General features: G+C 35.2%; 3 non-coding genes across 3 annotated transcripts; all 3 read left to right on the top strand.

Annotated features, from left to right (window-relative positions):
* The first annotated feature begins 11,035 nt into the window (after positions 1-11,035).
* On the top strand, positions 11,036-11,142 carry LOC128930915 (U6 spliceosomal RNA). The gene has a single exon (XR_008479202.1). It is a non-coding gene; the product is annotated as a U6 spliceosomal RNA (small nuclear RNA).
* An 11,739-nt stretch (positions 11,143-22,881) lies between these two features.
* LOC118150994 (U6 spliceosomal RNA) lies at positions 22,882-22,988 on the top strand. Its single transcript, XR_004739141.1, has one exon. It is a non-coding gene; the product is annotated as a U6 spliceosomal RNA (small nuclear RNA).
* An 813-nt stretch (positions 22,989-23,801) lies between these two features.
* LOC128930913 (U6 spliceosomal RNA) lies at positions 23,802-23,908 on the top strand. Its single transcript, XR_008479207.1, has one exon. It is a non-coding gene; the product is annotated as a U6 spliceosomal RNA (small nuclear RNA).
* Positions 23,909-24,552: the final 644 nt, after the last annotated feature.

The following is a 24,552-nucleotide window of genomic DNA, read 5'->3' as shown; positions in this document are numbered from 1 at the left end:
GTCGCTATATTATGTATGCATATGTACATATATGGTTGACATGCATTTTATGTACATATGCAAGTGCATAATATTCATTGTATGTGCATGTATAAACTATGTACACACATGCCTGTACACCCACGTTAATAATTGAAGTGATTTCTAACATGCTAAGAGTAATATTCCAGAATGTACTCATAATTTGTTCATTTATTGGCATATTTCAATAAAGGTATAACTTTAACCCCAAACCTAACCCTAATCCTACCCTAACCCTAAACTTAAACACTAACCCTATCCCTAACCCTAGTTCTAAACCCTAAACCTACACATAACCCTAAACCTAACCGAAAGCCTAACCGTAAACCTAACCATTACCCCAACTGTAAGACTAACTCTAAGATGTATAAAATGTACATCTATCATAATATCAAAAGGATATTATATCACAACAGCTTATGTAATTACAATAAACCTGTAATGCATAATATCAATATAAATTTATGTATTGTCAACATTACGTTCATTTACATTTATTGTTATATGATAATATGTATTCATGTACATCATGTACCCATTACGTACAGATGCACAATATATGCGCGTGTACATATGTGTGCACATTATGTACATATGTACGCACATGTACATATCATATAGACATGTACATTATGTACATAGTACGTAATATGCACAATATGTACACGTATAATCCATGTACACACCCGAGTGTACTTTCACTTTTTTCACCAAAGTAATTTCTATTTATTTGCAAAAAATTATATCCCAGAATGTACTCATCATATGTACATTTATTGTACATCATATGTACATATCGGAAGAAATGTATAAAAAAGGTACAGACTGTACAATTTCTCAGGTGTACATGTGTTTACAAAATACAGATATTCAATAAATGTAAATAATCTGTGCAATATGTATATTATATGTACATAATGTGTGCACAATTGTTATGTACATAATGTGTACAATATATTTATGTATTGTAATATCACAATAATATATATTCAAAACAGCAGATAAAATTACTATGCACATGAAATACATTATATCAATATAAATGTACAGATTGCAAACATGTACATTTACATTTCTTGTAATATTACTCTATGTAAACATGAATATAATTTTCCCATTATATTCACATGTATACCATGAACTTATTATATAAACGTGTACATCTTGTACACATTTGACACTGATGTACAATATATGCACGTGTATATATGTGGGAAAAAAATGTACATCTATACACTATGTATGCATATGTACACATAAGGTAGACATATATCTTATTTACACGAGTACATAATATGCACAGTAGGTACATGAATACACTATGTACACACATGCGTGTACACTCACATTGGTAATTGAAGTAATCTCTGTCTTACATGCTAAGAGTAATATCCCAGTATGAACTTATAATGTGTATATTAATTGGAATATTACAATAAATGTATAACCCTAACCTTAACCCCCACCCTATATCTAAATTTAAAATGTATAAAATGTACATCTATTGTAATATCAAAATGATGTTATATCAAAACGGCATATATAATTATAATAAACATGTAATACATAATATCAATATAATCGTATGTATTGCCATTTTGTACATTTACATTTATTGTTTAATGACGATGTGTATGCATGCACATCATGTATGCATTACGTACAAATGCACAATATATTCGCATGAACCTATGTGTGTACATTATGTACATACGTAAGAATATGTACATAATATAATTATTAACATTGTGTACGCGGGTACAAAATATGCACAATATGTACACCTATAAAACATGTACACAACCTGATGGACTCCCAATTTTGTCACCAAAGTCATTTCTATTTAATATGCAAAAAATAATATCCCAGAATATAGTCATCATATATTCATTTATTGGTATATCAAAAGAAAAGTATAAAATAAGTACAGTCCATAAAATTACTCTGGTGTACATATTTTTACAAAATTCAGATGTACAATAAACGTAATCTGTGCAATATGCATATTTTATGTAGATAATCTGTGCAAATTTGTTATGTACGTAATGTGTACAATATGTCCATTAATTGTAATATTACAATGATATTATATAATCACAACAGCATATAAAATTACAATGCACATGTAATGCATACTATCAGTATACATGTACAGATTGCAAACATTATGTAATTTTACGTTTATTTTAATATTATGATATGTACACATGAACATCACTTACACATGATGCTCACATGTGCACCATGTACTTGGTACGTCCACATGTACATCATGTATTAGGCACAAATGTACAATATATGCAGGTGAATATATGTGTGCACAGTATTTTCATATGTATGCATATGTACATATAAGGTAGAAATGTACCTTCTGTACACGAGTACATAATATGCACAGTATGTACATGTATAAACTATGTACACACAGTGGTGTACACCCACTTTAATTGAAGTAATTTCTCTCTAAAATGCTGAGTAATATCTCAGAATGTACTCATAATATGCACATTTATTGGCATATTACAATTGATAAATAATCCTAACCCTAACCCCAACAATAACCCTAATCCTAAGATGTATAAAATGTACATCTATCATAGTATCAAAATGATATCATAACACAATATCATATATAATCACAATAAACATGAAATACATAATATCAATATCGTATGTATTGCCAACATTATGAACATTTACATTTATTGTTAAATGATGAGTATGCATGTACATCATGAACCTATTATGTACAGACGCACAATATATGCTCGTGTATAATTTTTTGTTTATAATATATACATACGTATGCACATGTATATATTACATAGAAGTTTACTTTTGTACTTGAGTAGTTATTATGCAAAATACGTACAAGTATAAACCATGTGCAAAAGCGGGTAAACTCCCACTCTTGTCACCAATGTAATTTTTATTTAATATGCAGAAAATTATATCCCAGAATGTACTCATCAAATGTAAATTCTTTGGCAAATAGCATAAAATGTATAAAAGAGGTACAGTCTGTACACTTACTCTGGTGTAGATATGGTTCCACAATACAAATGTACAATAAATGTAACTAATCTGTGCAATATGTATATTATATGTACATAATGTGTGCACAATAGTTATGTACATAATGTGTACAATATGTCCATGTATTGTAATAGCACAATGATATAATCACATCATATAAAATCACAATGCACATATAATACATATCTTTAATATAAATGTACAGATTGCAAGCATTAAGTACATTTACATTTATTATAATATTACAATATGTACACATGAACACCATGTGCACATTATGTTCACATGTACACCATGTACACAGTACTTGCACATGTACATCATATACCCATTATATAAACATATACATTATTTACCCATTAGGCGTGGACATACAATATATGCACGTGTATATATGTGTGAAGAGTATGTACATATGTACACTATGTATGCATATATACATATAATGTAGACATGTATTTTCTGTACACGAGTACATAATATGCAACATATGTACATGTATAAAATATGTACACACATGCGTGTACACCCGCTTTGGTAATTGAAGTAATTTCTATCTAACATGCTAAGAGTAATATCCCAGAAAGTACTTATAATGTGTACATTTATTGGCATATTACAATAAATGTATAACTTTATCCCTAACCCTTACCATAACCTTAAGATATATAAAATGTACATCTATTGTCATATCAAAATGACATTATAACACAACAGCATATATAATCACAATAAACATGTAATACATAATATCAATATAATCGTACTGATTGCCAACATTATGTACATTTATGTTTATTGTTTGATGATGTGTATGCATGTACATCATGAACCCATTACGTACAGATGCGCAATATATGCGCGTGTATATTTTTGTGCAAAATATGTACATACGTATGCACATGTACATATTATATAGACATGTACATTTTGTGCATGAACACGTAATATGCACAATATGTACACGTATAAACCATGTACACATTCGGGTGTACTTTCACTTTTGTCACCAAAGTAATTTCTATTTTATATGCAAAATATTATATCCCAGAATGTACTCATCATATGTAAATTCTTTGGCAAATCGCATAAAGTGTATAAAAGAGGTACAGTCTGTACAAGTACTCTGGTTTACATATGTTTACACAATACAGATGTACAATAAATGTAAACAACCTGCACAATATGTATATTATATGCACATAATGCGTGCAAATTGGTTATGTACATAATGTGCACAATATGCCCATTGAATTTAATATCACAATATTATATAATCAAAACAGCATATAAAATCACAATGTACATATAATACATAGTATCAATATAAATGTACAGATTGCCCAAATATGTACATTTATATTTATTGTAATATTACAATATATACACATGAACATTATGTACACATTACTTTCACATGTACACCACGTACCCAATACGTCCACATATACATCATGTACCCATTATTTGAACATGTATATCATGTACTCATTAGGCACAGATGTACAATATATGCACATGTATATATGTGTGCACAGTATGTACATATGTACACTCTGTATGCATACGTACATATAAGGTAGACATCTACTTTCTGTGCACTAGTACATAAGATGACCTCTATGTACATGTGTAAACTATGTACACATACATGTACACCCACTTTGGTAATTGAAGTAATTTCTATCTAACATGCTAAGAATAATATTTCAGAAAGAACTCATAATGTGTACATTTATTGGCATATTACAATAAATGTATAACCCTAACCCTAACCCCAACTTTAACCCTAACCCTAAGATGCATAAAATGTACATCTATCATTATATCAAAAGGATATCATATCACAACAGCATATATAATCACAATAAACACATAATATCAATATAACTGTATATATGGCCAACATTATGTACATTTACATGTATTGTTAAATGATGAAGTGAATGCATGTACATCATGTACCCATTACATAAAAATGCGCAATATATGTGTGTGTACATATGTGTGCACAGTATGTATATACATACACACATATACATAATACATAGACATGTACATTATGTACATGAGTACATATTATGCACAATATGTGCACGTATAAATCATGTACATATTCGGGTGTACTCCCACTCTTGTCACCAAAATAATTTCTATTTAATATGCAAAAATTTATATCCCAGGATGTACACATCATATGTGCATTTATTAACATATCGCAACAAATGTATAAAAGAAGTACAGTCTGTACAATTACTTTGGTGTACATATGTTTAAACAATACAGATGTACAATAAATGTAAATAATCTGTGCAATATGTATATGTACATAATGTGTGCACCATAGTTATGTATGTAATGTGTAAAATATGTCCATGTACTGTAATATCACAATGATATTATATAATCACAACAGCATATAAAATCACAATGCTTATGTAATACATTATATCAATATAAATGAACAGATTGCAAACATGTACATTTGCATTTATTGCAAGATTACGATATGTACACATGAATATCATGTACACATTATGTTACCATGTACACCATGAACCCAGTACGTTTACATGTATGTTGTGTACCATTATGTAAACATGTTCATCATGTACCCATTAGGCACGGATGTACAATATATGCACATTGACATATGTGTGCAACGTATTGACATATGTACACTATGTACACATACATATATATAAGGTAGACATGTACTTTCTGTACACGAGTACATAAGATGCACAGTATGTATATGTATAAACTGTGTACACACATGTGTGTACACAAACTTTGGCAATTGAAGTAAATTATATCTTACATGCTTAGAGTAATATCTTAAGATGTACTCATAATGGGTACATTTATTGGCATATTACAATAAATGTATAACCCTAACCCTATCCCTAAAATGTATAAAATGTACATTCATCGTAATATCAAAATGATATTATATCACAACCGCATATATAATCACAATAAACATGTAATACATGATATCAATATAATTGTACACATTGCCAACATTACGTACATTTACATTTATTGTTTATTGATGATGTGTGTTCATGTACATCATGTACCCATTATGTACAGATGCGCAATATATGCGCGTGTACATACGTGTGCACATGATGTACATAGGTTCACAAATGTACATATTCAGTAGACATGTATATTGTGTGTGTGAATAGGTAATATGTACAGTTGTAAACCATGTACACACCCGGGTGTCCTCCCACTTTTGTCACCAAAGTAATTTCTATTTAATATGCAAATAATTATATGCCAGAATATACTCATTATATGTACATTTATTGGCATATCACAAGAAATTTATAAAAGAGGTTCAGTCTGTATAACTACTCTGGTGTACACAAGTTTACACAATACAGATGTACAATAAATGTAAATAATCTGTGCAATTTGTATATTATATGTACAGAATGTGTGCAAATATATTATGTACAAAATATGTCCAATATGTACATGTATTTTAATATTACAATGATATCATATATTCACAACAGCATATAAAATCACCATGCACATGTAATACATAATATCCATATAAATGTAGAGATTGCAAACATTATGGACATTTACATTTATTGTAATATTACAATATGTACACATGAACATCATGTACACATTATGCTCACATGTTCGCCATGTACCCAGTACGTCCACATGTACATCATGTAACCATTATGTAAATATATACATTATGTACCCATTATGAACAGATGTACAATATATGCACGTGTATATATGTGTGCACAGTATGTACATATGTACACTATGTGCACATACGTACATATATGGTTGACATGTACCTTCTGTACACGAGTACATAATATGCACAGTATGTACAGGTACAAACTATGTACACACATGCGTGTACACCCACGTTGGTAATTGAAGTAATTTCTATCTAATCTGCTAAGAGTAATATTTCAGAATGTACTCATAATGTGTACATTTATTGGCATATTACAATAAATGTATAACCCTAACCCCAACCCCAACCCTATCACTTACCCTAAGGTGTAAAATATGTAGAGCTATCATAGTAACCAAATGATATTATCACAACAGCATATAATCACAATAAACATGTAATACATCATATCAATATAATCGTACGGATTGCCAACATTATGTACATTTACATTTATTGTTAAATGGCCCTTTGTATGCATGTACATCATGTACCCATTACGTACAGATGAGCAATATGTACGCGTGTGCATATTTGTGCATATTATGTCCATACGTACCCACAGGTACATAAAATATAGACATTTACATTGTGTATTCGAGTACCTAATATGCACAATATGTACATGTATAAACCATGTACACACCCGGGTGAACTCCCACTTTTGTCACCAAAGTAATTTCTATTTAATATGCAAAACTTATATCCCAGAATGTACTCATCATATGTACATTTATTGGCATATCACAAGAAATATATTAAAGAAGTACAGTGTGAACAAATATTCTGGTGTACATATGTTTACCTAATACAGATGTATAATAAGTGTCAATAATCTGTGCCATATGTATATTATATTTACATAATGTGTTCACAATAGGTATGTACATAATGTGTACAGTATGTCCATTGATTGTAATATCATATCATATAATCACAACAGCATATAAAATCTCAATACACATGTAATACATAATATCAATATAAATGTACAGAGTGCAAAAATAAGGTACATTTACATTCTTTGTAATATTACGATATGTACTATTTCTTTTTCTTCTTTTTTAAAGTTGGGTGGGTTTTCACCTGGATGCCCAGGCTGACCGGAACTCGTGACGGCAGTTGACCCACCAACCTCGGCCTATTAAAAATCTGGGATTGCTGGCCTGAGTCAAAGGGCCAGGCACAGCCTCTTTCCTTTCTTTTTTAACAATAAATTCCGTCGGCCAAGAACGGTGCATCATGGGAGCCTGTCATACATGTGCTTCAAAGACCAAGGGGTGTGCATCTCGCGAGGTTATGGGTTCGAGACCGGCCTGACAAACACGGCAAAACCCCATCTTTAAGACAAAAAAAACTTGGGTTAGGCTCGGCGACTCACACCTGTAACTTGAGAACTTCGGAATGCTGAGGTGGGGGGATCGTTAGGTCACAATTTTGAGACTTGCCTCGAACGACACAGCTCAACCCTCTCCCTATAAAAAACATATAACCAAAAAATCATAAAAAAGCTGAGACAGGCATTGCATATGCTCTATTCGGCAGCACATACACTAGAATTGGGATGGTAAACAGAAGGCTGGCGTGGACACAGCGCAAGACTGACACGCAAATGTCTGCAGCGTTTTGTATTTTTTTTCTTTCTTTGCCCATGCAGCTGTTTTGTAGAAATCAAATACAGATTAATTTGAGGTACCAAAAAAAAATGAAAGTTAGCTTGATGTGGTGATGTGGACACATGCAACCCCAGTTATTTTGGAGGCATCAACAAGATGATCGCTGGAACCCAGGAGGCAGTTGTTGCAATAAGCCAAACTTGCACTGTTGCACTCCAGCCTGGGTGACAAGAGGGAAACGATTCGTAATAAAGAAAGGCAGAGCGTGGGTTGGAGTGACCCAGCACCTAGTATTCTTCCAATTGTGCACACGAATCTGTCTGATTTCTGTTCTTTTCTTCTTCTCCTCCTTTTTTTTTTAAGTGAAATGGGTTTTCGCCAAAACGCCCAGGTACTCGTGACCTCAGGTGAACCGCCCACCTCGACCTCACAAATGGCTAGGATTGCTGGCATTAGTCACAGTGCTGGGCACAGTCTCTCTGTTCTTTTTTTCAACAATAAAGTCGGCCTGCTGGGCATGGTGGCTCACAGGAGCCTGTCATTTAGGCTCTTCGAAGACCAGCACCAAAAGTAATTTCGAGGATGCTGGTTCCAGACCCGCCCGATCAACATGGTGAAATTCCGTCTTTAGAATGCAAACAATACTTGGGTTGGGCTTGGCGGTTCACACCTGTAATCCCACCACAGTGGAATGTCGAGCTGGGCGGACAGTGAGATCACAAATTCGAGACTGGCCTCGAACGACACAGCGCTACCCGCTTCCTATAAACAAAATAAATAAATAAATAAAAAAGCTGAGATGGGCATGGCATGTGCTCACTTCAGCAGCATGTACACTAAAATTGGGACGCTACTTAGAAGGCCGGCCTGGCCTCAGTGCAAGAATGACACGCTAAGCTGTGCAGTGTTCCGTTATTTATTTATTTATTTAGTTTTGCCATTGTGGGTGTTTTGTACAAATCAAATAAAGATAGATTTTAGGTTCACAAAAATAAACAGTAAGTTAGCTGGACCTGGTGGCGTTGACACATTCAACCGCAGTTACATTGGAGATATCAGAAGGACGATCACTGGAACCCACTAGGCAGTTGTGGCAATAAGCCGAGATCACAGTGTTGCACTCCAGCCTGGGTGATAAGAGGAAAGCACTATGTCATAACAAAAGGCGGGGCGGGCAGTGGAGTCACCCGGCACTGCGTTTTGTTCCAATTGTGCACACTAATCTGTCTGATTTCTCTTGTTTACTATTTCTTCTTCTCTTTTATAAGTGGGGTGTGTTTTCATTTTGATGCCCAGGCTGACCCAGAACTCATGACTGCAGGTGACGTGCCCACCTCGGCCTATTAGAGGCCTGGGATTGCTGGCGTGAGTCAAAGCGCCCGGCACAGTCTCCGTCATTTCTTTTCTAACAATAAAATTCGGGAGCCAAGAACGGTGCATCATGGAAGCCTTTTATCCAGGCACTTCAAAGACCAAGGAGTGTGGATCTCGTGAGGATGCGGGTTTGAGACTGGCTCGACCAATATGTCAAAACCCCGTCCTTAAAACGAAAACAAAACTTGGGCTGGGCTTGGCAACTCACGCCTGTAATCTGAGAGTTTTCGAATGCTGAGACAGGGGGAATGTTAGATCACAATTTCCAGACTCGCCTCGAATTACACAGTGCAACCCTCTCCCTATAAAAAAAACCTATAACGAAATAACAATAAGAAAGCTGAGACAGGCATTGCATTTCCTCGATTTGGCAGCACCTACACTAAAATTTGGATGCAACACAAAAAGCCGGTGTGGCCGCAGTGCAAGAATGACACGCAAATGTGTGCAGCGTTTCGTATTTTTGTTTTGCCCATGTGGCTGTTTTGTAGAAATCAAATACAGATAGATTTGAGGTACCAAAATAAAAAAAAATTGAATGATAGCTGGATGTGGTGATGTTGACACCTGAAACCCCAGTTACTTTAAAGGCATCAGCAGGATGATTGCTGGAACCTACAAGACAGTTTTTGCAATAAGCCAAGATCGCACTGTTGCACTCCAGCTGGAGAGACAAGAGGAAAACAATACCTAATAAAGAAAGGCAGGGCGTGTGGTGGAGTCACCCAGCACCTCATTTTGTTCCAATTGTGCAAACTAATCTGTCTGATTTCTGTTCTTTTCTTTTTCTACTTTTTTTTAAACTGAAAGAGGATTTTACCGAGATGCCCAGGCTGACCAGGAACTCGTGACCTCAGGTGAACCGTCCACCTCGACCTCCCAAATGGCTAGGATTGCTGGCATTAGTCAAAGTACTGGGCACAGTCTCTCTGTTTTTTTTTTTAACAATAAATTCGGCCTGCCGGGCATGCTGGCTCACAGGAGCCTGTCATTTAAGTGCTTCAAAGACCAATGCTAAAAGGAATTTTGAAGATGCAAGTTCGAAACCCGCCAGACCAAAATGGTGAAATTACGTCTTTAGAATGAAAACAAAACTTGGGTTGGGCTTGTCGGCTCACAGCGGCCATCCCACCACAGTGGAATGTCGAGCCATGCGGACAGTGAGATCACAAATTCGATACTGGCCTCTTAATGACACAGCACTACTCGCTTGCTATAAACAACATAAAAACCGAAAGAAATAAAAAAGCTGAGCCGGGCATGGCATGTGCTCGCTTAGGAAGCACGTACACTAAAATTGGAACGCTACATAGAAGGCCGGCCTGGCCTCAGTGCAAGAATGACACGCTAAGCTGTGCAGCGTTCCGTTTTTTATTTATTCATTTAGTTTTGCCATTGTGGCTGTTTTGTACAAATCAAATACAGATAGATTGTAGGTTCACAGCAATAAACACAAAGTTAGCTGGACCTGGTGGTGTTGACACATTCAACCCCAGTTACTTGGGACGCATCAGCAGGACGATTGCTGGAACCCACTAGGCAGTTGTTGCAATAAGCCGAGATTGCAGAGTTGCACTCCAGCCTGGGTGACTAGAGGAAAGCAGTACATCATAAAGAAAGGTGAAGGGGTGAAGATGGAGTCACCCGGAACCTCTTTTTTTTTCAATTGTGCACACTCATTTTTCTGATTTCTCTTGTTTACTATTTCTTCTTCTTTTTCTTTAAGTGGGGTGGGTTTTCACCTTGATGCCCAGGCTGACCTGGAACTCGTGACCGCAGGTGACCCGCCCACCTCGGCCTATTAAAGGGCTGGGATTGCTGCCGTGAGTCAAAGCACCCAGCACATTTTTCCTCATTTCTTTTTAACTATAAAATTTGACGGCCAAGAATGGTGCATCATGGGAGCCTGTCATCCAGGCGCTTCAAAGAGCAAAAGGTGTGGATCTCACGAGGTTGCGGGTTCGAGACCAGCCAGTAGAACATGGCGAAACACTGTCTTTAAGACGAAAAAATACTTGGGCTGGGCTCGGCGACTCACGCCTGTAATCCGAAAACTTTCAAATGCCGAGGCGGGTGGATCATTAGGTCACAATTTCGAGACTCTCCTTGAATGACACAGTGCAACCCTCTCCCTATAAAAAGCATATAACGAAATAACAATAAAAAAGCTGAGACAGGCATTGCATGTGCTCGATTCGGCAGCACCTACACTACAATTGGGATATTTTAGTGTGTAATAAAAATGTTTGCTCTGTAAAACTAAGGCAAATATAAATGTGTAATAATGTATACTGTGGAAAACTATAGCATATATTATTGTGTAACAACAATGTGTACTGTGTAAAACAAGGCATGTATTAATGTGTAATCGAAAATTGTACTGTGGAAAACTATGGCATCTAATGTGCAATAATGTATACTGTAAAACTGCAATATGTACTAATGTGTAATAACAATGTGAACTGTGTAAAACTTCTGCGTGTATTAACATGTAATAACAATGCGAACTGCAAAACTAGGGCATGTACTAATGTGTAATAACAATGTGTATTGTGTAAAACTACGGTATGTATGAACATGTAATACAGGGTGCATTGGGGAAAACTACGGCACGTACTATTGTGTAATAAGAATGTGTACTGTGTAAAACTGCTTCATGTATTAATGTGTTATAACAATGTGAACTGTGTAAAACTTCTGCGTGTATTAACATGTAATAATGCAAACTGTGCAAAACTAGGGCATGTACTAATGTGTAATAACAATGTGTATTGTGTAAAACTACGGTATGTATGAACATGTAATACAGGGTGCATTGGGGAAAACTACGGCACGTACTATTGTGTAATAAGAATGTGTACTGTGTAAAACTGCTTCATGTACTAATGTGTAATAACAATGTGAACTGTGTAAAACTTCTGCGTGTATTAACATGTAATAATGCGAACTGTGCAAAACTAGGGCATGTACTAATGTGTAATAACAATGTGTATTGTGTAAAACTACGGTATGTATGAACATGTAATACAGGGTGCATTGGGGAAAACTACGGCACATACTATTGTGTAATAAGAATGTGTACTGTGTAAAACTGCTTCATGTATTAATGTGTTATAACAACGTGTACTGTGTCAAAGTATGGCAAATATTAATGTGTAATAACAACGTGTACTGTGTAAAAAAAGGCATGTATTAATGTGTAATTGAAAATTGTACAGTGGAAAACTACAGCATCTATTAATGTGTAATCATGTATACTGTAAAACTGCAATATGTACTAATGTGTAATAACAATGTTTACTGTGTAAAACTATGGCATGTATTAACATGTAACAACAATGTGAACTGTGCAAAACTAGGCCATATACCAATGTGTAATAACAATGTGTACTGTGCAAAATTACTTCATGGATTAGTGTGTAATAAAAATGTGTACTGTGAAAAACTATGGGGTGTATTAATGTTTAATACCAATGTGTACTGTGGTGAACTACAGCATGAATTAATGTGTAATAACTAGGTGTAGGTGGAATCCTACAGCATATATTAATGTGTAATAATATGTCCTGTGTAAAACTATGGCATGTGTTAATGAGTAATAACAATCTGTAATGTGTAAAACTTTGGCATATACTAATGTGTAATAACAATGTGTACTCTTTAAAACTACGGCATGTTGTAATAACAATTTGTACAGCAGAAAGCTACAGCATGTATTAATGTGTAATAAAAATGCGTACTGTGTAAAACTATTTCATCAATTAATGTGTAATAAATAACAACGTGTATTGTGTAAAAGTACAGCATGTATTAAGGTGTAATAACAATGTGTACTGTGTAAAACTAGGGAATGTATTAATGTGTAATAACAATGCCTACTGTGAAAAACTATGGCAAATATTAATGTGTAATAACAATGCATACTGCGTAAAACTGTGGCATGTATTAATGATTAACAACAATGTGTACTGTGCAAAAATCTGGCCTGTATTAATGCGTAATAATAATATGTACTGTGATAAATAACAGTTTGTCTTAATGTGCAGTAGGTAAAATTATGGAATATATTAATATGTAAAAACAATGTGTAATGCAGAAAAATACAGCATAAATTAATGTGTAATAACAATGTATACTGTGTACAACTACAGCATGTATTAATTTGTAATGACAATGTGTACTGTGTAAAATTGCAGTATGTAATTATGTGTAATAACAATTTGTACTGTGTAAATCTATGGCATGCACTAATGTGTAATAATTTGTACTGTGTAAAACTGCAGCATGCATTAATGCATAATAATAACGTGTACTGTGTGAAAGTAGGGCATGTATTAATGTGTAGTAACAACGTTAACTGTGTAAAACTACTGCCTGCATTAATGTGCAATAACAATTTGTACTGTGTAAAACCATGGCATGTATCAATGTGTAATAATGTGTACTGTGGAAAACTATGGCATGAATTAATGTGCAATAACAAACTGTACTGTGGAAAACTATGGGATGTAGCAATGTATAAAAACGACGTGTACTGTATAAAACTAGGACATGTGTCAATGTGTAATAACGTGTACTGTGTAAAACTATGGCATATAGTAATGTGTAATAACAATGCCTACTGTGGAAAACTACGCCATGTATTAATGTGTAACAACAATGTGTACTGCATAAAACTACGGCATGTACTAATCTGTAATAACAATGTATACTGTGTAAAATTACTTCATGTATTAATGTGTAATAAGAAGGTGTACTGTGTGAAAGTATGGCATGTATTAATGGTTCATAACAATGCATACTTTGGAAAACTATGGCATGTATAAATGTGTAATAACAACGTGTAGTGTGGAAAAGTACAGAATGTATTATTTTGTAATAACAATGCGTCCTGTGTAAAACTACAGCATGTATTAATGTGTAATAACAATGCGTAGTGTGCAAAACTATGGCATATATTAATCTGTAATACCAATGCCTACTGTGAAAAACTACGGCATGTATTAATGTGTAATAATAATGTGTACTGTGTAAAACTGCAGCATGTATTTATGGTAATAACAATTTATACTTTGTAAATCTATGTCATGTATGAATGTGTAATAACAATGTGTGTTCTGCAAAACTATGGCATGTATTACTGTATAATAATGTGGACTGTGTAAAACTGCTTCATGTATTAATGTGCAGTAACAACATGTTCTGTGTGAAAGTATGGCATGTATAAATGTGAAATAACAATGTGTACTGGGTAAAACTATATGGCATGTATTCATGTTTAATAACGTATACTGTGTAAAACTACTTCATCTATTAATGTGTAATAACAACGTGTACTGTGTAAAACTACAGCATGTATTAATGTGCTATAACAATGCGTACTGTGTTAAACTATAAAATGAATTAATATGTAATATTGTGTATTGTGTGAAACTACCACAGGTATTAATGTTTAATAACATTATGTATTGTATAAAAGTAAAATATGTCTCAATGTGCCCTATGTAAAACTACAGTATATATTAATATGTTATAATGTGTAAAGTGAAAAACTATGGAATGTATTCATATGTAATAACAGCCTGTACTGTGTAAGACTAGGGAATGTATTCATGTGAAATAATAATGCATACTGTATAAAACTAGGGCATTTATAAATGTGTAATAACAATGCATACCGTGTAAAACTATGGCATGTATTAATGTGTACTCTGTAAAATTATGGCATGTATTAATGAGGAATAACAACATGTACTGTGTAAAACTACAGTATGTCTTAATGTGCACCATGTAAAATTATGGTATGTATTAATATGTAAGAACAAAGTGTACTGTGGAAAACTATGCCATGTATTATTGTGTAATAACAATGTAAACTGTGGAAAACTAAGGCATGTATTAATGTGTAATAATGACCTGTGCTTTGGGAAACTATGGCATGCACTAACGTGTAATAAAAATTTGTGCTGTGTAGAACTACGGCATGTATAATTGTGTAATAACAACATGTACGATAAAAAACTATGTCATGTATCAATGTGTAATAACGTGTACTGTGAAAAACGACCGCATGTATTAATGTGTAATAACAATATGAACTGTGTAAAACTATGGCATGCATTAATGTGTAATAATGCCTACTGTGGAAAACTACGCCATGTATTAATGTGTAATAACAATGCATACTGTGTAAAACTACAGCTTGTATTAACATGTAATAACAATGCCTACTGTGCAAAACTACACATGTATTAATGTGTAATAACAATGTGTACTATGTAAAACTACATCACGTATTAATGTGTAATGACAATGTGTTTTCTGGAAAACTATTTCAGGTATAAATATGTAATGTGTACTGTGTAAAACTACTTCACATATTAATGTGTAATAACAATGTGTACTGTGTAAAACTATGGCATGTATTTCTGTGTAATAACAATGTGTAATCTGTAAAACTACAGCATGTATTAATGTGTAATAACAATGCCTACTGTGCAAAACTATGGCATGTATTAATGTGTAATAACAAGCTGTACTGTGAAAAATTACGGCATGTATTAATGTGAAATAACAATATGTATTGTGAAATCTAGGGCATATATTAATGTGTAATAACCTGTACTGAGTAAAACTATGGCATATATTACTGTGTAATAACAACATGTACTGAGCAAAAGTATGGCATGCATTAATGTGTAATAAAAATGCCAACTAGGGAAAAGTACGGCATGTATTAATGTGTAATAACAATGTATATTGTGTAAAACTACAGCATGCATTAACATGTAATAACAATGTGTACTGTGCAAAACAATGGCATGTTTTAATATGTAATAACAACATGTATTGTGGAAAACTATGACACGTATTAATGTGTCACAACAATGTGTACTGTGGAAAACTACATCATGTATTAATGTGTAATAACAACATGTACTGTGTGAAAGTACAGCATGTATTAATGTGTAAAAACAATGTCTGCTGTGTAAAACTACGGCATGTATTAATGTGTAATAACAACATGTACTGTAAAAAACTCATCTATTAATGTGTAATAATAACATTTATGGTGTGAAAGTATGGCTTGTATAAATCTGGAATGAAAATGTGTACTGTGTGAAACTATGGCATGTATTAATGTGCAATAACAATATCTACTGTGTAAAACTATGGCATGTTTTATTGTTGAATAACAATGTGTACTTAGTGAAAGTACAGTATATATTAATGTGTAATAACAGAATATACTGTAGAAAACTATGGTCTTTATTAATCTGTAATAACAATCTATACTGTGAAAAACTACAGCATGTATTAATGTGTAATAACAATGTGTACTGTGGAAAACGATGGCATGTATTAATGTGTAATGAAAATGTACCTTGTAGAATGACTTCATGTATTAATGTGTAATAACAACATGTACTGTGTAAAACTACTTCATCTATTAATGTGTAATAACAACCTGTACTTTGTAAAAGTACTTCATGTAATAATGTGTAATAACAATGCATACTGCATAAAACTACGGCATGAATTAATGTGTAATAATATGTACTATGTAAAACTATGGCATGTCTTAATGTGTAATAACAATATGTATTGTGTAAAACTACAGCATGTCTTGATGTGCCCTATGTAAAACTACAGTTTATATTAATATGTAATAATGTGTAATGTGGAAAACTATGGCATGTATTAATGGGTAATAACAATGTTTACAGTGTAAATCTATGGCATTTATTAATGTGTAATATAAACATATACTGTGAAACACTATGGAATATATTATTGGGTAATAACAATGTGTAGTGAGTAAAACTATGGCATGTATTAATGTGTGATAACAATTTTTACTGTTGAAAACCATGGCATGTGTTAATGTGTAATAACAATGTATACTCTGTAAAACAATGGCATGTATTAATGTGTAAAAACAATGTGTGCTGTGTAAAACTACGGTATGTATTAACATGTAATACAGTGTGTATTGGGGAAAACTATGGCACGTACTATTGTGTAATAAAAATGAGTACTGTGTAAAACAACTTCATGTATTAATGTGTTATAACAGCATGTACTGTGTCAAAGTACACATATTATTGTGTAATAACAACGTGTACTGTGTAAAACTACTTCATCTATTAATGTATAATAACATCTACTGTGTAAAAGTATGGCATGTATTAATGTTTAATAGAAGTGTGTACTGTGTAAAACTACAGCATGAATTAATGTGCAATAACATGTACTTTGGAAAACTACAGCATGTATTATTGTGTAATAACACTCTGTACTGTGTTAAATTACGGCATTGATTAATGTGTAATAACAATGTGTATTGTGGAAAACTATGGCATTTGTTAATGTGTAATAACAATGTGTACTCTGTAGAACTACTTCCTGTATTAATTGTAATAACAAGGTGTACTCTGTGAAAGTATGGCATGTATTAATGTGTGTATTAATGACAATGTGCTGTGTGAAAGTATGCATGTATTAATGTGTAATAACAATGTGTCCTGTGTAAAACTAGGGCATGTATTAATGTGTTAAAACAGAATGGACTGTATAAAACTATGGTATGTCTTAATGTGCACTATGTAAAACTACAGAATATATTAATATGTAATAACAATGTGTAATTTGGAAAACTGTGGCATATGTTAATGTGTAATAATGTGTACTCTGTAAAACTATGGCATGTATTAATGTGTAATAACAAAGTATACTGTGGAACACGACAGCATTTATTAATGTGTAATAACAATGTGTACTGTGGAAATCTATGGCTTGTATTAATGTGTAACAACAGTGTGTACTGTGTGAAACTACTTCATGCATTAATGGGTAATAACGTGTACTGTGTGAAAGCACAGCATGTATTCATGTGTAATAAAAATGTGTACTCTGTAAAACTATGGCATGTATTAATGTGTAATAACAAAGTATACTGTGGAACACGACAGCATTTATTAATGTGTAATAACAATGTATATTGTGTAAAACTACAGAACGCATTGATGTGTAATAACAATGTGTACTGTGGAAATCCATGGCTTGTATTAATGTGTAACAACAGTGTGTACTGTGTGAAACTACTTCATGTATTAATGGGTAATAACGTGTACTGTGTGAAAGCACAGCATGTATTCATGTGTAATAAAAATGTGTGCTGTGTAAAACTATGGCATGTATTTATGTGTAATAACGGGTACTGTATAAAACTACTTTGTCTATTGATGTGTAATAACGTGTATGGTGCGAAAGTATGACTTGTATTTATTTGGTATGAAAATGTGTACTGTGTAAAACTATGCATGTATTAATGTGCAATGACAATATGTAGTGTAAAAAACTATTTCATGTTTTAATGTTTAATAACAATGTGTACTCTATGAAAGTACAGCATGCATTAATGTGCAATAATAATATGTACTGTGGAAAACTACAGCATGTATTAATGTGTAATAACAATGTGTACTGTGTGAAAGTACGGCATGTATTAACATGTAATAACAACATGCACTGTGTAAAACTATGGCATGTATTAATGTGTAATAACGTGTACTGTGGAAAACTACTTCAGCTATTAATGTGTAATAACAGTGCTTTGTGTGCAAAACTAGGGAATGTTTTAATCTGTAATTACAATGCCTACTGTAAAAAACTACATCATGTATTAATGTGTAATAACAATGTGTACTGTGTAAAAGTATGGCATGTATTAATGTGTAATAATGGGTACTGTGTAAAACTAGGGAATGTATTAATGTGTAATAAATATGCCACATTAATTATTACATATATATAAAATTAATTATATAAATAATTTATTATTTATATAATTAATAAATTAATTTTATAATTATATAATAATTTTATAATTATATATAAATATATTAATTATTATATAAAAATAAATATATTAATTATTATATAATATATAAATAAATATATAAATATATTAATTATATATTTATTAATGTGTAATAAATATGCCACATAAAGTGAAAAACTTTGGCATGTATAAGTGAGTAATAATGCATACTGTGTAAAACTATGGCAAGAATCAATGTGTAATAATGTGTACTGTGTAAAACTACAGCATAGATTGTGTAATAACAATGTGTACTGTATGAAACTACTTCATCTATTAATGTGTAATAACAAGGTGTACTGTGTAAAACTAGGGCATGTATTAATGTGTAATAACAATATGTACTGTGTAAAACTACAGCATGAATTAATGTGTAATAATGAGTGTTGTGTAAAACTATGGCCTTTATTAATGTGTAATAACAATACGTATTGTGTAAAACTACAGCAGGTAGTAATGTGTAACAACAAAGTGTCCTGTGGAAATCTACGGCATGTATTAATGTGCAATAACAACGTGTACATTGTAAAATTACTTCATTTATTAATATGTTATTACACAAAAGGCAGGTGTGGCCAGAGCGCAAGGCTCACATGCAAATGTGTGCAACGTTTTGTATTTTTTTTTTGCCCATGTGGCTGTTTTGTAGAAATCAAGTTCACATAGATTTGAGGTACCAAAAAATAACTGAAAGTTAGCTGGATGTGGTGATGTGGACACCTGCAACCCCAGTTACTTGGGAGGCAACAGCAGGACTATCTCTGGAACCCAGGAGGCAGTTGTCACAATAAGCCAAGATCACACTGTTGCACTCCAGCTTGGGTGACAAGAGGGAAAGAGTATGTCATAAAGAAGACAGGGTGTGGGGTGGAGTCACCCGGCACCTCGTTTTGTTCCAATTGTGTACATGAATCTTTCTGATTTCTGTTTATTCCTTTTTCTACTTCTTTTTTATTAAGTGAAATGGATTTTCACTGAGATGCCCAGGCTGACCCAAAACTCGTGACCTCATGTGAACCGCCCACCTCAACCTCCCAAATGGCTAGGTTTGCTGGCGTTAGTCACAGTGCCGGGCACAGTCTCTCTGTTCTGTTTTTTAACAATAAAGTTGGCCTGCAAGGCATGGTGGCTCACAGGAGCTTGTCATTTAGGTGCTTTGAATACCAATGCTAAAAAAATTTTGAGGAGGCAAGTTCCAACCTGCCCCACCAACATGGTCCAATTCCGTCTTTAGAACAAAAACAAAACTTGGGTTGGGCTCACTGGCTCACACCAGTAATCCCCACAGTGGAATGTCAAGCCAGGAGGACAGTGAGATCACCATTTCGAGACTGGCCTCTAATGAGACAGCGCTACCCGCTTGCTATAAAAAACATAAAACCTGAAAGAAATAGAAAAGTTGAGCTGGGCATGGCATGTGCTCGCTTCGGCAGCACGTACACTAAAATTGGGATGCTACATAAAAGGCCGGCCTGGCCTCAGCGCAAGAATGACACGCTAAGCTGTCCAGCGTTCCGTTTTTTATTTATTCATTTAGTTTTGCTGTTGTGGCTGTTTTGTACAAATCAAATACAGATAGATTTTAGGTTCACAAAAATAAACAGTAAGTTAGCTGGACCTGGTGGTGTTGACACATTCAACCCCAGTTACTTGTGAGGCATCGGCAGGACGATCACTGGAACCCACTAGGCAGTTTTTGCAATAAGCTAAGATCCCAGTGTTGCACTCCAGCCTGGGTAACAAGAGCAAAGCAGTACGTCAAAAAGAAAGGCGGGGTGGGGGGTGGAGTCACCCAGCACCTCGTTTTGTTCCAATTGTGCACACTAATCTGTCTGATTTCTCTTGTTTACTATTTCTTCTTCTTTTTTTAAGTGGAATGGGCTTTCACCTGGATGCCCAGGCTGACCCGGAACTCTAGACTGCAGGTGACCTGCCCACCTCAGTCTATTAAAGGGCTGGGATTGCTGGCGTGAGTCAAAGCGCCTGGCACAGTCTCCCTTATTTCTTTACTAACAATAAAATTCGGTGGCCAAGAACAATGCATCATGAGAACCTGTCATCTAGGTGCTTCAAAACTGAGGGATGTGGATCTCGTGAGGTTGCGGGTTGGATACTGGCATGACCAACATAACAAATCCCTGTCTTTAAAACGAAAACACAACTGGGGCTTGGCTCGGCCACTCACGCCTGTAATCTGAGAACTTTGGAATGCCGAGGTGGGCGGATTGTTAGGTCACAATTTTGAGAATTGCGTCGAACGACACAGCGCAACCCTCTCCCTATGAAAAACATATAACCAAATAACCATAAAAATGCTAAGACAGGCATTGCATGTGCTCGATTTGGCAGCACCTACACTAAAATTGGGATGCTACACAAAAAGCCGGCATGGACACAGTGCAAGACTGACACGCAAATGTTTGTGTCGTTTTGTATTTTTTTTTTTTTTTGGCCCATGCAGCTCTTTTGTAGAAATCAAATACAGATAGATTTGAGGTACCAAAAAAAAAAAAAATTGAAAGTTAGCTGGATGTGGTGATGTGGACACCTGCAACCCCAGTTACTTCGGAGGCATCGGCTGGATGATTGCTGGAACACAGGAGGCTGTTGTTGCAGTAAGTCAAGATCGCACTCTTGCACTCCAGCCTGGGTGACAAGAGAAAAACAATACGTCATAAAGAAAGGCAGGGCGTGGGGTGGAGTCACCCAACACCTCGTTTTGTTCCAATTGTGCACAATAATCTGTCTAATTTCTGTTCTTTTCTTTTGCTACTTTTTTTTTAAGTGAAACGGGTTTTTGCCAAGATGCCCAGGCTGACCTCAAGTGAACCGCCCACCTCGACCTCTTAAATGGCTAGAATTGCTGGCATTAATCACAGTGCCGGGCACAGTCTCTCTGTTCTTTTTTTGTAACACTAAAGGCCTGCCAGGCACGGTGGCTCACAGCAGCCTGTCATTTAGGCACTTCGAAGACCAACGCCAAAAGAAATTCTGAAAATGCGGGTTCCAGACCCGCCCGACCAACATGGTGAAATTCTTTCTTTAGAACAAAACAAAACTTGGGTTGGGCTCGGCTGCTAATACCTGTCATCCCACCACAGTGGAATGGCGAGCCGAGTGGAAAGTAAGATCACAAATTTGAGACTGACCTCTAATGACACAGTGCTACCTGCTTGCTATAAACAACATAAAAACTGAAAGAAATAAAAAAGCTGAGCCGAGCATGGCATGTGCTTGCTTCGGCAGCACGTACATTAAAATTGGGATGCTACATAGAAGGCTGGCCTGGCCTCAGTGCAAGGATGACATGCTAAGCTGTGCAGCGTTCCATTTTTTATTTATTCATTTAGTTTTGCCCTTTTGGCTGTTTTGTACAAATCAAATACAGTTAGATTTTAGGTTTACAAAAATAAACAGTAAGTTAGCTGGACCTGGTGGTGTTGACACATTCAACCGTAGTTACATTGGAGACATCGGAAGGACGATCACTGGAACCCACTAGGCAGTTGTTGCAATAAGCCGAGATTGCAGTGTTGCACTCCAGCCTGGGTGACAAGAGGAAATCACTATGTCATAACAAAAGGTGGGGCGAGCGGTGGAATCACCCGGCACCTCGTTTTGTTCCAATTGTGCACACTAATCTGTCTGATTTCTCTTGTTTACTATTTCTTCTTCTCCTTTATTAAGTGGGGTGGGTTTTCACCTGGATGCCCAGGCTGACCTGGAACTCGTGACCTCAGGTGAACTGCACATCTCGACCTCTCAAATGGCTAGGATTGCTGGCGATAATCACAGTGCCAGGAACAGTATCTCTGTTCTTTTTTTGTAATAATAAAGTCAGCCTGCCAGGCACGGTGGCTCACAGGAACCTGTCATTTAGCCGCTTCGAAGACCAACGCTACAAGAAATTTTGAGGATGTGGGTTCCAGACCTGCCTGACCAACATGGTGAAATTCCATCTTTAGAATGAAAACAAAACTTGGGTTGGGCTCGGCGGCTCACACCTGTAATGCCACCACAGTGGAATGTCGAGCCAGGCAGACAGTGAGATCACAAATTCGAGACTGGCCTCTAAGGACACAGCACTACCTGCTTGCTATAAACAACATAAAAACCGAAAGAAATAAAAAAGCTGAGCCGGGCATGGCATGTGCTCACTTCAGCAGCACGTACACTAAAATTGGAACGCTACATAGAAGGCCGGCCTGGCCTCAGCACAAGGATGACATGCTAAGCTGTGCAGCGTTCTGTATTTTATTTATTCATTTAGTTTTGCCATTGTGGCTGTTTTGTACAAATCAAAAACAGATAGATTTTAGGTTCACAAAAATAAACAGAAAGTTAGCTGGACCTGATGGTTATGACACATTCAACCCCAGTTACTTGGGACGCATCAGCAGGACGATCACTGGAACCCACTAGACAGTTGTTGCAATAAGCCAAGATTGCAGTTTTGCACTCCAGCCTGGATGACAACAGGAAAGCAGTACATTATATAGAAAGGTGGGGTGGGAGGTGGAGTCACTGGCACCTTGTTTTGTTCCAACTGTGCACACTAAACCGTCTGATTTCTCTTGTTTACTATTTCTTCTTTTTTTTTTATGTGGAATGGGCTTTCACCTGAATGCCCAGGTTAACCCGGAACTCGTGTCCACAGGTGACCCGCCCACCTCGGCCTATTAAAGGGCTGGGATTGCTGCCGTGAGTCAATGCGCTCGACAAATTCTCCCTCATTTCTTTTTTAACAATAAAATTTGGCGGCCAAGGACGGGGCACCATGAAAGTTTGTAATCCAGGCGCTTCAAAGACCAAGGATTGTGGATCTCACGAAGTTGCGGGTTCGAGACCAGCACGACCAACATGGCAGAACACCGTCTTTAAGACAAAAGCAAAACTTGGGC

This window comes from Callithrix jacchus, chromosome 19 (assembly GCF_049354715.1).
Source record: "Callithrix jacchus isolate 240 chromosome 19, calJac240_pri, whole genome shotgun sequence".
Lineage (NCBI taxonomy): Eukaryota > Metazoa > Chordata > Mammalia > Primates > Cebidae > Callithrix > Callithrix jacchus.
Note: the sequence above shows the minus strand (reverse complement) of the source record. Positions and strands in the feature narration are given on the sequence as shown.